General features: G+C 43.6%; 1 long non-coding RNA gene across 1 annotated transcript in view; it reads right to left on the reverse strand.

The window, feature by feature from the left end:
* Window positions 1-15,113, reverse strand: part of LOC134357667 (uncharacterized) — a 70,078-nt gene extending 54,965 nt beyond the window's left edge. Inside the window, exons 1-2 of the long non-coding RNA XR_010020692.1 lie at window positions 14,937-15,113; window positions 4,820-5,117 (exon numbers count right to left, since the gene is read on the reverse strand). This is a non-coding gene — a long non-coding RNA (uncharacterized LOC134357667). The remainder of the gene's footprint in view (window positions 1-4,819; window positions 5,118-14,936) is intronic.
* Between the last annotated feature and the right edge of the window lie 820 nt (window positions 15,114-15,933).

Consider the following 15,933-nt stretch of genomic DNA (forward strand, 5'->3'; position numbering starts at 1 on the left):
TTAGATCCTTTCTCATTTCTTCAAATTTGGCCTTCTTCCAGTTCAGAACCTCAACCCTAGGACCAGATCTATCCTTGTCCATGATCAAATTGAAACTAGTGGTGTTATGATCACTGGAACCAAAGTGTTCCCCTACACAGACTTCCGTCACTTGCCCTAATTCGTTTCCTAACAGGAGATCCAATATTGCATCTCCTCTAGTTGGTCCCTCTATATACTGATTTAGAAAACTTTCCTGAACACATTTTACAAACTTTAAACCATCTAGACCCCTAATAGTATGGGAGTCCCAATCAATGTATGGAAAATTAAAATCCCCTACCACCACAACTTTATGTTTCCTGCAGTTGCCTGCTATCTCTCTGCAGATTTGCTCTTCCAAGTCTCGTTGACTATTAGCTGGTCTGTAATATAATCCCACTAATGTGGCCATACCTTTCCTGTTTCTCAGCTCCACCCATAAGGACTCAGTAGACAAGCCCTCTAATCTGTCCTGCCTGAGCACTGCTGTAATATTTTCCCATACAAGCAATGCTACTCCCCCACCTTTCATTCCTCTGCCTCGATCACATCTGAAACATTGGAACCCTGGAATATTAAGCTGCCAGTCCTGCCCCTCCTGTAGCCAAGTTTCACTAATTGCTACAACATCATAATTCCACGTGTCAATCCACGCCCTCAACTCATCTGCCTTCCCCGCAATGCTCCTAGCATTGAAATATATACACCTCAGAAGATTTTTACCACCACTCACAACCTTTCTATCAGTGGATTTGCTTAAACTTTCAACATAATTTATTTTCACCCCAGCCACAGTGTCAGCTCTGGCACTCTGGTTCCCATCCCCCTGCAATTCTAGTTTAAAGCCTCCCCAATAGCACTAACAAACCTCCCTGAAAGGATATTGGTCCCCCTGTGGTTCAAGTGTAACCCGTCTCTCTTGTACAGGTCCCACCTGCTGCCTTTCCTTTCCTTTCCTTTCCTTTATAGTTTTGGGAACTATACCTCCCTTAAACATAGGATTCTGCAGAGAGTGGTGCGGACAGCCTAGTGCATCTGTGGATGTGAACTTCCGATGATTCAGGACACTTACAGTGACAGACGCCCAGAGGATCATTGGGGACCCAGGTCACCCCAACCACAGACTGTTCCAGGGGCTACCATCTGGGAAAAGGTACCGCAGCTCTCCATGAAATGTTGCAGTACCGCTTTCCGAGCCACTGGATCTCCCCGTCTATCTAATCTGCCCAGTGTGCCGGAGCTGATTTCGCACGCTGGGACAGGCATGTCCCTACCTGACCAGGGCGTGAGCTCTGCCGGCTGTCCTCACCTGGTTTAGCCCACCTGTACCCCAGGGCGTGGCTGCTGTCACACTGGTTCAAGATGAAACAATTATATTTACCAACGGAGAGACGGACCCAGCGAATCACCGCTGGGGGAAGAGTTGAGAAAGGAAAGCCTCGGCTTGGCTGTAAAGGATTAACTTCAAGCTGTGCTGTGCATCTCTGTTTACACTCACAAACACGGAATGAACCTGCCGTCAAGCTTGATGTTTACAACAGTTCCCAGGGCATGGATTAAAGCTCTCTGTTTTATTATTTCCAACAAGATAAAGCAACCTTTCCGTTTCTCGGTTGACTGAACCACTTACAGGATGCAAAGCCAGTTACAAGCAAAAAGAACATATTTGGAGAGAGTCAGTGGGACTGGAGAACTCTAGGGACAGTGATTTCACCACACTTTCACACATTGACCCACTCAGTGTGAATGCACTTCCACAGAATACCTTCAGCTTGTTATAGTGGATGGAGGATCAAAAAGTTAAAAGGAAACAATAAATTAACTTATCTAAATAGCCATAAGACATTGGAGAGGAACAGAATTAGGGCATTTGACCCATTGAGTCTGCCTGTCCTTCATGCCTGATTTATTAACCCTATCAATCCCAGTCTCCTGCATTCTCCCCGTAACCTTTGACGTTCTGACTGAACAAGAACCCATCAACATCTGCTTTAAGTATACGCAACCACTTGACCTTCACAGCTGTCTGTGGCAACAAATTCCACAGATTCACCACCACCTGGCTAAAGAAATTCCTCATCATCTTTGTTCTAAAGCGATGACCCTCTATTCTGAGGCTGTGCCCTCTGGTCCTGGACTGTCTGCTGTAGGAAGCATCCTCTCCACAATCAAGTCTGTCTAGGGCTTTCGATATTCAATAGGTTTCAATGAGTTCCCTCCTCATTCTTCTAAATTCCAATGAGTTCAGACCCCGAGTCATCAAACAGTCTACATATGTTAACCCTTTAATTCCCACAATCATTTTCATGAACCTCATCTGAATTCTCTCCAAGGTCAATACATCCTTTCTTAGGTACAGGACCCAAAACTACTGGTGGGAGTTCTAGTCCCAAAATTCACAGGCTTTGAAATTATATTGGAAGGGTGATAGTATTTAAATGCTTAACACAGTTATGTGAAATATTTTTGTTTGTTATTTAAACAGAATATTTAATATATTTAATCTGAAGCTGTGTATTTTGCTGAGCGAATAAAATAACCATATAACCATACAACAATTACAACACAGAAACAGGCCATCTCGGCCCTTCTAGTTCGTGCCAAACTCTTACTCTTACCTAGTCCCACCGACCTGCACTCAGCCCATAACCCTCCATTCCTTTCCTGTCCATATATCCATCCAATTTAACTTTAAACGACAACATTGGACCTGCCTCAACCACTTCTGCTGGAAGCTCGTTCCACACAGCTACCACTCTCTGAGTAAAGAAGTTCCCCCTCGTGTTACCCCTAAACTTTTGCCCTTTAACTCTCAGCTCATGTCCTCTTGTTTGAATCTCCCCCACTCTCAATGGAAAAAGCCCATCCACGTCAACTCCATCTATCCCCCAAGTCCCCCCCTCAACCTTCTATGCTCTAAAGAATAAAGACCCAACTTGTTCAACCTTTCTCTGTAATTTAGATGCTGAAACCCAGGTAACATTCTGGAAAATCTTCTCTGTACTCTCTCTATTTTGTTGACATCTTTCCTATCATTCGGTGACCAGAACTGTACACAATACTCCAAATTTGGCCTTACCAATACCTTGTACAATTTCAACATTACATCCCAACTCCTATACTCAATGCCCTGATTTATAAAGGCCAGCATACAAAAAGCTTTCTTTACCACCCTATCCACATGAGATTCCACCTTCAGGGAACTATGCACCATTATTCCTAGATCCCTCTGTTCTATTGCATTCCTCAATGCCCTACCATTTACCATGTATGTCCTATTTTGATTAGTCCTACCAAAATGTAGCACCTCACATTTATCAGCATTAAACTCCATCTGCCATCTTTCAGCCCTCTCTTCTAACTGGCCTAAATCTCTCTGCAAGCTTTGAAAACCTACTTCATTATCCACAACTCCACCTATCTTAGTATCATCTGCATACTTACTAATCCAATTTACCACCCCATCATCCAGATCATTAATATATGTGACAAACAGCATTGGACCCAGTACAGATCCCTGAGGCACATCACTAGTCACCGGACTCCAATCTGACAAACACTTATCCGCCACTACTCTCTGGCATCTCCCGTCCAGACACTGCTGAATCCATTTTACTACTTCAATATTAATACCTAATGATTGAACCTTCCTAACTAACCTGCTGTGTGGAACCTTGTCAAAGGCCTTACTGGTCCATATAGACAACATCCACCACTTTACCCTCGTCAACTTTCCTAGTAACCTCTTCAAAAAATTCAAGAAGATTTGTCAAACATGACTTTCCACGCACAAATCCATGTTGACTGTTCCTAATCAGACCCTGTCTATCCAGATAATTATGTATACTATCTCTATTCAATCAATTTACCCACCACTGACGTCAAACTCACAGGCCGGTAATTGCTAGGTTTACTCTGAGAACCCTTTTTAAACAATGGAACAACATGAGCAATATGCCAATCCTCTGGCACCATCCCCGTTTCTAATGACAGAGATTGAGGCAAAATTAAGCTGAACACATCCAATACCAGCCAATCTGCCATCCAGAACAAACACTCACTGGCCACTTTATTAGGTATAGAAGTGAAACCCACTGCGGTCTTCTGTTTCTGACTGTAGCCCATCCACCTCAAGGTTCAATGTGCTGTGTAACATTCCCTGTAAGCTCTATATACTGTGGTGCATGAAAATCCCAGGAGATCAGCAGTTTCTGAGATGCTCAAACCTCCCCACTTAACATGAACAATTATTCTGCCGTAAAAATCACTTAGATCATATTTCTTCCCCATTCTGATGAACAACAACTGAACCTCTTGACCATGTCTGAATGCTTTTATGTATTGAGTTGCTGCCACGTGATTGGCTGATTAGATATTTGCATTAACGAGCAGGTGTACAGGTGTACCTAACAAGGTGGCTACAGAGCGTATATACAGAGAGGTGGCGGAAGAAAGGGCCAGTGACATCATGAAGGGTCTGACCCACTCTGCTTATGGACAGTTTCTCCACTTCTGTCAGGGAGGAGGCTACGTGGCATCCACGCCAGGACCACCAGACTTGAAAACAGTTACTTTCCACAAGTAGTAAGTCTGGTCAACACCTCCACCCACTAACCCACCCTCCACACTGCACCCTACCCCCCGATCACCACTACTTTATCATTTCCTGTCAGTCACCTTATGTACAGACACTCCTGGACATATGTTCAATCTGTGTGTATAAGCTGTCTAATGTCTTTATATTTATTGTGTTTTTTAATGCTGCTTCTGATCCAGAGTAACAATCATTCTGTTTTACCTTTCATTTGTGTACTGAAGAATGACAATAAATGATCTTGAAACCAGGAAGACTGCCTGTGGAAAATCCCCTGGAGCAGGAGGTTGAATCTGCCAGATCTCTTTGTTTGCTCAACCACAGAGTTCAGCTCTCTTGCAGAGAGTGCCTTTGCTCCCTTGGGAGGGACAGACACTTCGGCGTGGCCAAGGGAGGACAGGAACTCTGGGAAAATCTGTTAGCCACCATGAAACCTTGGACACCAGGCTGAACAGCTTGTCCAAATTCAAGAGGATGCCAAAAGACAAATCTGATCTCCGCACTGTGAGAAAATGAAAAACAAACTGAAATTTTAATGAGGGTTCAAAAGAGAATTTTAAAAAGCTTTAGCAAATTTAAGTAATAAAATTCAAATAATCATAAGTTATAAGGCATAATTGTTTATAGCTACATTACAAATTAGAAATTCATTGAGCAAATCTCACGACACATGCCAGTGATAATACACCTGATTCTGATTCTAATAATCAGGATCAGAACACAGAGGAATGATTAACAGTTACAACAAAGCCACACTAGTCAAATTATGTGAAGTTCAGATCATCTACATACAGGAAAGATGTCAATAAGTTTGAAAGAGTACAGAGAAAATTGACAAGGATGTTGCTGGGACTTGAGGAACTGAGTTACAGGGAAAAGTTGAACAGTTTAGGTCTTTATTCCCTGGAGCATAGGAGAATGAAGGGATGATCAATAGAGACATACAAAATTATGAGGAGTAGAGAAAGAGGTAAATGCAAGCAGGCTTTTTCCATTGAGGTTGGGTGAGATTAGAATGATAAGTCATAGGTTAAGGGTGAAAGGTGAAATGTTGACACCAAATTGGTAAAGGTGCTGAAGAAGAGGATTTCTTGGAATGTATGCGGGATGGTTTTCTGAACCTACATGTCGAGGAACCAATTAGAGAGCAGGCTATTCTAGTCTGGGTATTGAGCAATGAGGAAGGGTTAGTTAGCAATCTTGTCGTGCGAGGCCCCTTGGGTAAGAGTGACCATAATATGGTGGAATTCTTCATTAAGACGGAGAGTGATATAGTTAATTCAGTAACAAAGGTTCTGAACTTAAAGAAGGGTAATTTTGAAGGTATGAGCCGTGAATTAGCTAAGATAGACTGGCAAATGATACTTAAAGGGTTGATGATGGATATGCAATGTCAAGCATTTAAAGATCGCATGGATGAACTACAACAATTGTTCTTCCCAGTTTGGCAAAAGAATAAACCAGGGAAGGTAGTGCACCCGTGGCTGACAAGGGAAATTAGGGATAGTATCAATTCCAAAGAAGAAACATACAAATTAGCCAGAAAAAGTGGCACATCTGAGGACTGGGAGAAATTCAGAGTCCAGCAGAGGAGGACAAAGGGCTTAATTAGGAAAGGGAAAAAATATTATGAGAGAAAACTGGCAGAGAACATAAAAACTGACTGTAAAAGCTTTTATAGATATATGAAAAGAAAAAGATTGGTTAAGACAAATGTAAGTCCCTTACAGTCAGAAACAGGTGAATTGATCATGGGGAACAAGGACATGGCAGACCAATTGAATAACTACTTTGGTTCTGCCTTCACTAAGGAGGACATAAATAATCTTCCGGAAACAGTAGGGGACCGAGGGTCTAGTGAGATGGAGGAACTGAGGGAAATACATGTTAGTAGGGAAGTGGTGTTACGTAAATTGAAGGGATTAAAGGCAGATAAATCCCCAGGGCCAGATGGTCTGCATCCCAGACTGCTTCGGCCACATTCCACCGAGATACAACACTTGGCGGCACGGGAGGTCGTTCCTGCCTGTGGCCATCGAACGTGCAGCTCCTCCCGTGGAGGGTCAGACATCCTGTGCCAATAGACTGGTCCTGGACTTATTTTCCATCTGGCATAGTTTGCATTTGTTGTTTGATTGTTGAGGTTTTTTGTATTGCTATATTTACGCTCTATTCTTGGTTGGTGCGGCTGTAACGAAAGCAAATTTCTCTCGGGATTAATAAAATATATCTATCTATCTATCTATCTATCTAGCTTAAGGAAGTAGCCCAAGAAAGAGTGATAATAGTGATAATTTTTCAAAACTCTTTAGATTCTGGATTAGTTCCTGAGGATTGGAGGGTGGCTAATGTAACCCCGCTATTTAAAAAAGGAGGGAGAGAGAAACCGGGGAATTATAGACCGGTTAGCCTGACATCGGTAGTGGGGAAAATGCTAGAGTCAGTTATCAAAGATGTGATAACAGCACATTTGGAAAGCGGTGAAATCATCGGACAAAGTCAGCATGGATTTGTGAAAGGAAAATCATGTCTGACGAATCTCATAGAATTTTTTGAGGATGTAACTAGTAGAGTGGATAGGGGAGAACCAGTGGATGTGGTATATTTGGATTTTCAAAAGGCTTTTGACAGGTCCCACACAGGAGATTAGTATGCAAACTTAAAGCGCACGGTATTGGGGGTAAGGTATTGGTGTGGATAGAGAATTGTTTGGCAGACAGGAAGCAAAGAGTGGGAATAAACAGGACCTTTTCAGAATGGCAGGCAGTGACTAGTGGGGTACCGCAAGGCTCAGTGCTGGGACCCCAGTTGTTTACAATATATATTAATGACTTAGACGAGGGAATTAAATGCAGCATCTCCAAGTTTGCGGATGACACGAAGCTGGGTGGCAGTGTTAGCTGTGAGGAGGATGCTAAGAGGATGCAGGGTGACTTGGATAGGTTAGGTGAGTGGGCAAATTCATGGCAGATGCAATTTAATGTGAATAAATGTGAGTTTATCCACTTTGGTGGCAAGAACAGGAAAACAGATTATTATCTGAATGGTGGCCAATTAGGAAAAGGGGAGGTGCAACGAGATCTGGGTGTCATTGTACACCAGTCATTGAAAGTGGGCATGCAGGTACAGCAGGCGGTGAAAAAGGCGAATGGTATGCTGGCATTCATAGCAAGAGGATTCGAGTACAGGTGCAGGGAAGTACTACTGCAGTTGTACAAGGTCTTGGTGAGACCACACCTGGAGTATTGTGTGCAGTTTTGGTCCCCTAATCTGAGGAAAGACATTCTTGCCATAGAGGGAGTACAAAGAAGGTTCACCAGATTGATTCCTGGGATGGCAGGACTTTCACATCATGAAAGACGGATGAACTAGGCTTATACTTGTTGGAATTTAGAAGATTGAGGGGGGATCTGATTGAAACGTATAAAATCCTGAAGGGATTGGACAGGCTACATGCAGGGAGATTGTTCCCAATGTTGGGGAAGGCCAGAACGAGGGGTCACAGTTTGAGGATAAAGGGGAAGCCTTTTAGGACCGAGATGAGGAAAAACTTCTTCACACAGAGAGTGGTGAATCTGTGGAATTCTCTGCGACAGGAAATAGTTGAAGCCAGTTCATTGGCTATATTTAAGAGGGAGTTAGATATGACCCTTGTGGCTAAAAGGATCAGGGGGTATGAAGGGAAGGCTGGTACAGGGTTCTGAGTTGGATGATCAGCCATGATCATACTGAATGGCGGTGCAGACTCGAAGGGCCGAATGGCCTACTCCTGCACCTATTTTCTATGTTTCTATGTTTAAAGGGAACAAGAGGGGGAACTTCTTCACTCAGAGGATGGAAAGAGTCTGGAACCAGCTGTGGATGTGGGCTTGCTTTCAAAATTTAAGAGAAGCTCAGATAGGTACATGGATGGGAAGGGTATGGAGGGCTATGGTCTGGGTGCATGTTGATGGGACTAAGCAGATGAATGGTTCAGCATGGACTAGATGGTCCAAAGAGCCTGTTTCTGTGCTGTAGTGTTCTATGCCTCTACAACTCACTGGTAAAGTAACAGCAAGCAATGTTAGCATCATGTGATTAAGATAAACATAAGAAAAAAAATTAGGAGAGGTATATGCCCCAGAAGGTTTATGATATAATAACTATATTACAAAAGACAGTTTAGTTTCTTTATTCTGACCTTGTCCGATATAGACCACGAGACTGAGATCTCACCCCCCCCCGAACTGTTCTGATGAAGGGTCTCGACCTGACTCATTGACCTTTTATTCATTACCACAGATGCTTGCTGACCTGTTGAAGTCCTCCAGCATCTTGTGTGTGTTACAAATGCTGGCAATGCTGTCCCAAGCTGACCATATCCAGTAGAAATGCTGGGGCAATTGAAAGAATATAGAAAACCTGACATACAAATGAGAAAAACAGCAAATATTGGGAGGGGAAATCATCAGTCACTAAGAACAGTAATGCGTGGAGATTCATTTCATCAAGAGGGCAAGGAGGCTCTACAGCAGGGATCTCAAACTGGTGTTCATGGACCCCTTGCTTAATGGTATTGGTCCATGGCATCAAAAGGGTTGGGAATCCCTGTCCTTCAGTAATTCCCATAACATTGTTATATAAGTGGTGTTTGATGGAACTCCAGTAACTATGGAGATCAACACCTGTGCATTGGTTAGTGTCATCTCAGAATTACTTTACCATGAAACATTGAACTATCACCTTCTGGAGAAACCATGGGCATATTCATACCCCAATGAAGGAGAGAGGATTTCTGCGTCTGCTTTTGTCCAGTTCATCACGGATATGACAACTTACCCATCATTTCAGTACAAGGAGACAAACTTTGTCTCACATGGATTTTCAGAATAAATTATTTGAGATGACAAACTTCAGGAGAACTTCAAGTTCAAGTGTATTGTGATCTAACTGTACCTATATACAACCAGATGAAACAATATTCCTAAATACCACAGTGCAGCCACAAAACATAATCACACACAGCACATGAAACAAAAAATACGATAAATAAGTCAATAAAATATAATTCAAAATGCATGTAGTGCACAGCACAGGTAAACAGTAAACAGAACAGATAAACAATAAACAACCAACTGTCCTAGTGACAAGACCTCAGTGGTGGCAGTGTATCAAGTCCTTGTCAAATGCAGCAGAAGAAAGCAGCAATTGGATTTGGATTAAAGGGAAAGACAACAATTGGGCTGCAAGATAAAGACAGGAGGGTATGGAACTGAGGGGGGTGTATCTGGGACGCCAGGTAGCACCATTGAGCCCTCTGGAGACGTTGTGGGCTTATCAACGAAACGTCAAAGAAGGAGGGTGCCCACCTGATGACCCCGATGACGTACCTACCCTCTCTCCTTGTCACCACTCCAAACCCACTGCCAACATCAAGAGTGCCAACTTACCATAGGGATTGAAACATCAAGTCCCAGTAGCTCTACTGATTTAGGCTCACAGCCTGAGGGAAGAAACTGTTACCCAGTCTGGCATTCCTAATCCTCATGCTCCTGTACCTTCTTCCTGACATTAATGGGTCAAGGAGATTGTGGGATGGGTTTGGGAGATCCTCAACAATGCTTCATGACCTTCGTCTGCAACGTTCCCAGTAAACGTCACAAGTAGGAAGCCATGCTCTCGGCATTTTTTACTATCACGTAATTTCCACAATTTTTGAGTAGAAACAGTTTAAAAAGTACCGGTGTTTGTTGCACTGCATCTACTGCAGCAGCTGGACGTAGAGCACAAACGATTACAGAGGTGCTCATCGACGGAACGCTTGATCGAAACTCAAAGGAGTGATAGTTGTGATTGGATCTCAGTCTGGTTAGTGTTCTGAAAACTTGTTGGAACACATCTAACGTACCTGCTGATGTAAAGCAGGTCAAGTCGTTTCCCCAAAGACAGCCATGAATAAATTTCTCATTGCTGAAGACAAATTTAGCATTGGTAGCTAATGAGAAACAGGGAAAAGCACAGAAGAATCTGGCGGACAAAGTGTTAAAGAAGTCAAGAATGGAGCAGCTTCCGCTGCATCAGTGAAACCTGATGTGGATTGGAGACTGCTTCATTGAACACCTTCGCTCCGTCTGTCACAACAGGCAGGTTTTCCACCCATTTTAATCAGACTTCCCATTCCCATTCCAACATGTCGGTCCATGGTCTCCTCCACCGGCATGATGAGGCCTCATATTCTGCCTGGGTAGCCGCCAAATGGACGGTATGAACATTGATTCTCTATCCTCAGGTAATTTCCTTCCCCTCTCACTTCTTTTTTCTGTTCCTCATACTGGTTCCCCTCATCCCTCCTCTTCTCCTCACCTTGCCCATCACCTCCTCACTCCGGTGCCCTCTTCTTTCCCTGTTTCCCATGGTCCACTCTGTTCTCCTATCAGATTCCTCCTCCTTCAGCCTTTATCTTTTCCACCTATCACCTCCCAGCTTTTTACTTCATACCCTCCCTCACCTGGTCTTACCTATCACCTGCTGCCCCTCCGCACACCTCCTTGTTCTTGGTTTTCCCGCCTTCCTTTCCAGTACTGCTGAAAGGCTTAGCCTGAAAAGTTGGCTTTTTATTCCCCTTCAAAGATGCTGCCTGACCCGCTGAATTCCTCCAGTATTTTGTGCGTGTTGCTCTTGATTACCAGCATCTGCCACATCTCCTGTGTTAATGATTTTGTCTATGGAATCAATTTTGGTCAAATTGTTTCATCCTGGTATGTTTTCAATAGTTAATTTGCCTTAATCATCAAAATGAAACCAGATGCAAACTGATAGCTCCGTCTATCCTTTCGAGGTCCTCCGTTGGTCAGGCTCGATCATCCCAGCCGTCCATGTGATACACAGGTCAGTACGCAAGCCAGGACAGTACGACATGGAGAGCAAGCTGTTCCTGTGTAGCAGACTCCCCCTCTCCACACAGCTGATGGACCCAAAGGAATGGCAGAGGCACACGTGCAGGCCAGGAGACGGACTTGGTTGTCAGAGGCAATTTGAGGTGCATTTAATAGGTAGTGGGAGCTTATGCCCGTTACCTTCCCCAGCTATGACAACCTTAAGGCCCAGCTGGCTCAGGCAGTAGGGCATGGGACTCTTAATCCCAGGGTTGTGGGTTCGTGCCCCACCTTGGCACTGGTATTCTTTATGGTTCTTTATTTAGAAAGTCAGTAACGCAGCACAGGAGGGACCTCACAGATCACTTTGCCATAGCCTTGCACGTTATGTTGGTACCTTCTCTGTAACTGTGAATTCTGCATTCTGCTCTTGCTTTTTCCTTGCATTACCTTGATTTGATTTATCTATTTATGTGTTTGTTTGTTTATTTATTTAGTGATCGAGTGCAGAGTTGGCCCTTCTGGCCCTTTGCACCATGCTGCCCCAGCAACGCCATTAACCCCTACCTAATCACGGGACAATTTACAATGACCAATTAACTGACCTGTTGTGTCTTTGGACTGTGGGAGGAAATCGAAGCACCTGGGGAAAACCATGGGGAGGTAGACAGAGACACCTTACAGAATGGCACCGGAACTCTGGAACGTCCTGAGTGGTAATAGCATCACGCTAGCCGCTGCACTGCCCCGCTGGAGTGATCTGTTTGGACGCTTTCACTGTATCTCAGCACGTCCGGCAATAGTAGACCAATTACCCGTTTCTATGGAACAGAGTCAAGGGACAGTAAATTTGAGAATAGGTGTACCAGTACTGAAAGCGGACAGGACCATTTCTTGATCAGACTCCAGCTAAAATCCTACCATAAGGTCTGAAAGGTTTGGTCAAGAGAGGAAGGAGGCAGCCTCATAGGAACAAGTAGTTTAACATAAACACAAGGGATTCTGCAGATGTTGGAAATCCAGAGCAACACACACAAAACCCAACAGTTCAGGCAGCCTCCACGGAGAAGAATGAACAGTCGACGTTTCAGCACTTTAATAGTAGTTAATATAATCTAAAATAGGACGGTTGCCATGGTGGTATAGCAATTAGCGTGAATCTATTACAGCTCTGGAAGTCAGAGTTCAGAGTTCAAATCCAGCATTATCTGTAAGGAGTTTGTACGTTCTCCCCATTACTGTGTAAGGGCTTTCTTGGGGTGCCATGGTTTCCTCCCACAGTCCAAAGACATACCGGTTAATTGGTTATTGAAAATTGTCCTGTGATTAGGCTCGGGTTAAAACAGTGGATTGATGGGTGGTGTGGCTCGTAGGGCCAGATGTGGCTGTTCCACGCTGTAAATCAAAATAAGTAAATAAACTAAACACGAGGAATTCTGCAGATGCTGGACATTCAAGCAACATACATCAAAGTTGCAGCTGAACGCAGCAGGCCAGGCAGCATCTCTAGGAAGAGGTACAGTCGACGTTTCGGGCCGAGACCCTTCGTCAGGATTAGTCTCGGCCCGAAACATCGACTGTACCTCTTCCTAGAGATGCTGCCTGGCCTGCTGCGTTCACCAGCAACTTTGATGTGTGTTAAGTAAATAAACTAACTGTTGTTATCATAGCATTACCTGGTAACCAGAAGCAGTTACTGTTCTAATACTATGTTACACTAGCTCGGGCATATAAATAGATATTTATACTCTCTCGTTATAGAGGAGATGATGATTTTATGACACAGGGATAAGCACTGAATTGAATTGAATTGACTTTATTACTTACATCCTTCATATACATGAGTAAAAATCTTTACGTTACTTTTCCATCTAAATGTGCAAATTGCAATTTATAGTAATTTATAATAAACAGTATGTACAACAGCTCTGAATAGTCAGTATACGTGCATGTGATATATATCTGCCCCAAAGTGATACAACAACACTATTCATTGTCCTAGATAGCTTTGTTGGGCTACACCTCAAGGAAAGTATAACACAAGAAATTCAGGCTGAAGGGCACAGGTTCAGATTCATTTCTCACATCTACGTTGAAACATAGATTGAAATTTGTCATGTGTGTTAACAACCAACATACCCAAAGACGTGCTGGGGGAAATCCATACATTCCAGTGGCAACACAGCATGCCCTCAGTGTTTGGCAGAGCACAACAAGCAACACAACAACAGCAGCAAAACAAGCCCCATTTTTCCCTCCCACCCACGTACATACACAGCCCTCTGACCCAGGACAAACTGTTTTCTTTGGCCTCTAGCAGACTCGGACTCGGGTCATTAGGCCCCAACTGGACCGCTGATCAACAGTTGGCCTTTGACCCTGCAAAGGTGACAGTTCAGGCAAGTGCACCCTGCATACCCTGTTTTAACATGATCCAGAGCAGAATCAGGTTTATTGTCATTGACAGGTGTCGTGAAACTTGCTAACTTAGCGGCAGCAGTTCAATGCAATTCATAATATAGAAGAAAAAAGTAAAAATAAATAAGTAAATCAATTACAATATATATATCTTGAATAGATTAAAAATTGTGCAAAAATAGAAATAATATATATTTAAAAAGTGAGGTGGTATTCATGGGTTCAATGTTCATTTAGGAATCGGATGGCAGAGGGGAAGAAGTTGTTCCTGAATCGCTGAGTGTGTGCCTTCAGACTCCTGTACCTCCTACCTGATGGTAACAATTCTCACACTTACTGTAAATCTAGGTCTATATAAAAATGACTGCTATACAAATTAAATAAAAATGCATTGTATGCTTTTGAACTATACTGGTTTTGAATATTTATGTTTTATTTTAGAAGTCGGTCTCCATTGACAAAGAAAGTTTCTCTCCCCTTCCTTTCCCATCCCAATGAAGAGTTTCAGCACAAAACACTGACTGATTTTCCTCTCCGTGGATGCTGCCTGACCTGCTGAGTTCCTCCAACATTTTGTGTGTGCTCCTCTGGATTTCCAGCATCTGCAGAATCTCTCGTGTTTACAAAAACCCCAGTTGCTGGGATTTAATCAGTTCTTCAGATTGTGTGTACTACATGGCGACTGCCCTGAACACCTTCTTTGCACTTACCCAGAGTAACACACACAAAATGACAAGAACAAAGCCTTTTATTTTTTAAAGCTGTTTCTATTTAAAATTAAAATTCCTTGATGACTGAAGGATCTATTTCAGGTGCTTTGTGTATGAAATCAGAGACTATTTTAATGTAAAAGTATGCTGTATGTTTACATAATTTAAAACACAGACAAGGATTACATTTGTCTAGTTTGACTTTTTCAGAGAAGGGTTTTCTCTCTCATGCTGAAACAGTAGATCAAGCTACAAATAAAGCAGGGTGGGTAAGCGTGCTCCCTCTGTGAACCCCTTGTCAATTTGTCCCTCCCCATTAATCTCCCTCCCAGCACTTACCTCTGTAAGTGAAACCTGCCCATTCACCTCCATTCAGTGCCTGAAACAGTCCTTCCAGGTGAGGCAACACTTCACCTGCAAATCTGTTTGGGTAATCCATTGTGTCCAGTGTTCCTGACGCAGCCTTCTCTACTTTGATAAGACCTGACATAGATTGGAGGACCGCTTTATCAAGCAACTTCACTCCATCTGCAAAAAAGCAGGATTTCCTAGTGGCCAAACATTTTACTTCATATCCCCACTGTCCCACCTATCACCTCCCAGCTTCTTGCTTCACCCCCACCTGGCTCCACCTATCACCTCCCAGCTTCTTACTTCATCCCTCCCTTCCCCACCCACCTGGCTCCACCTATCACCTCCCAGCTTCTTACTTCATCCCTCCCTTCCCCACCCACCTGGCTCCACCTATCACCTCCCAGCTTCTTACTTCATCCCTCCCTTCCCCACCCACCTGGCTCCACCTATCACCTCCCAGCTTCTTACTTCATCCCTGCCTTCCCTACCCACTGGCTCCATCTATCACCTCCCGGTTTATTACTTCACCCCCCCCCCCATTCCCCACCCACCTGTCACCTTCTAGCTTGACCTCCTTCTCCTCCCCACAGCTTTTTTTTATTTCGGCATTTTCCCCCTTCTTTTCCTGTCCTGATGAAGGGTCTCGGCCTGAAACATTGAGTGGCTATTCATTTCCATAGATGCTGCCTGACTTGCAGAGTTCCTCCAGCATTTTGTGTGTCTTACTCTGGATAAGTGCAAAGGAAGTGTTCAGGACATTCACCATGCAGCGGCTGACAATCTGAAGAACAAATTATATCCCAGCAATTGCGACTTTCATAAATATGAGATTCTGTGGATGCTGGAAAACCAGAGTAGCACACACAAAATGCTGGAGGAACTCTGCAGGTCAGGCAGCATCATGGAAGTGAATAAGCAGTCGACGCCTCTGACCTAGACCTTTCTTCAGGACTGAAAAAGAAGGGGAAAGACACTAGAATAA

The sequence above is a fragment of the Mobula hypostoma genome, chromosome 17 (genome assembly GCF_963921235.1).
Source record: "Mobula hypostoma chromosome 17, sMobHyp1.1, whole genome shotgun sequence".
NCBI classification, from domain to species: domain Eukaryota; kingdom Metazoa; phylum Chordata; class Chondrichthyes; order Myliobatiformes; family Myliobatidae; genus Mobula; species Mobula hypostoma.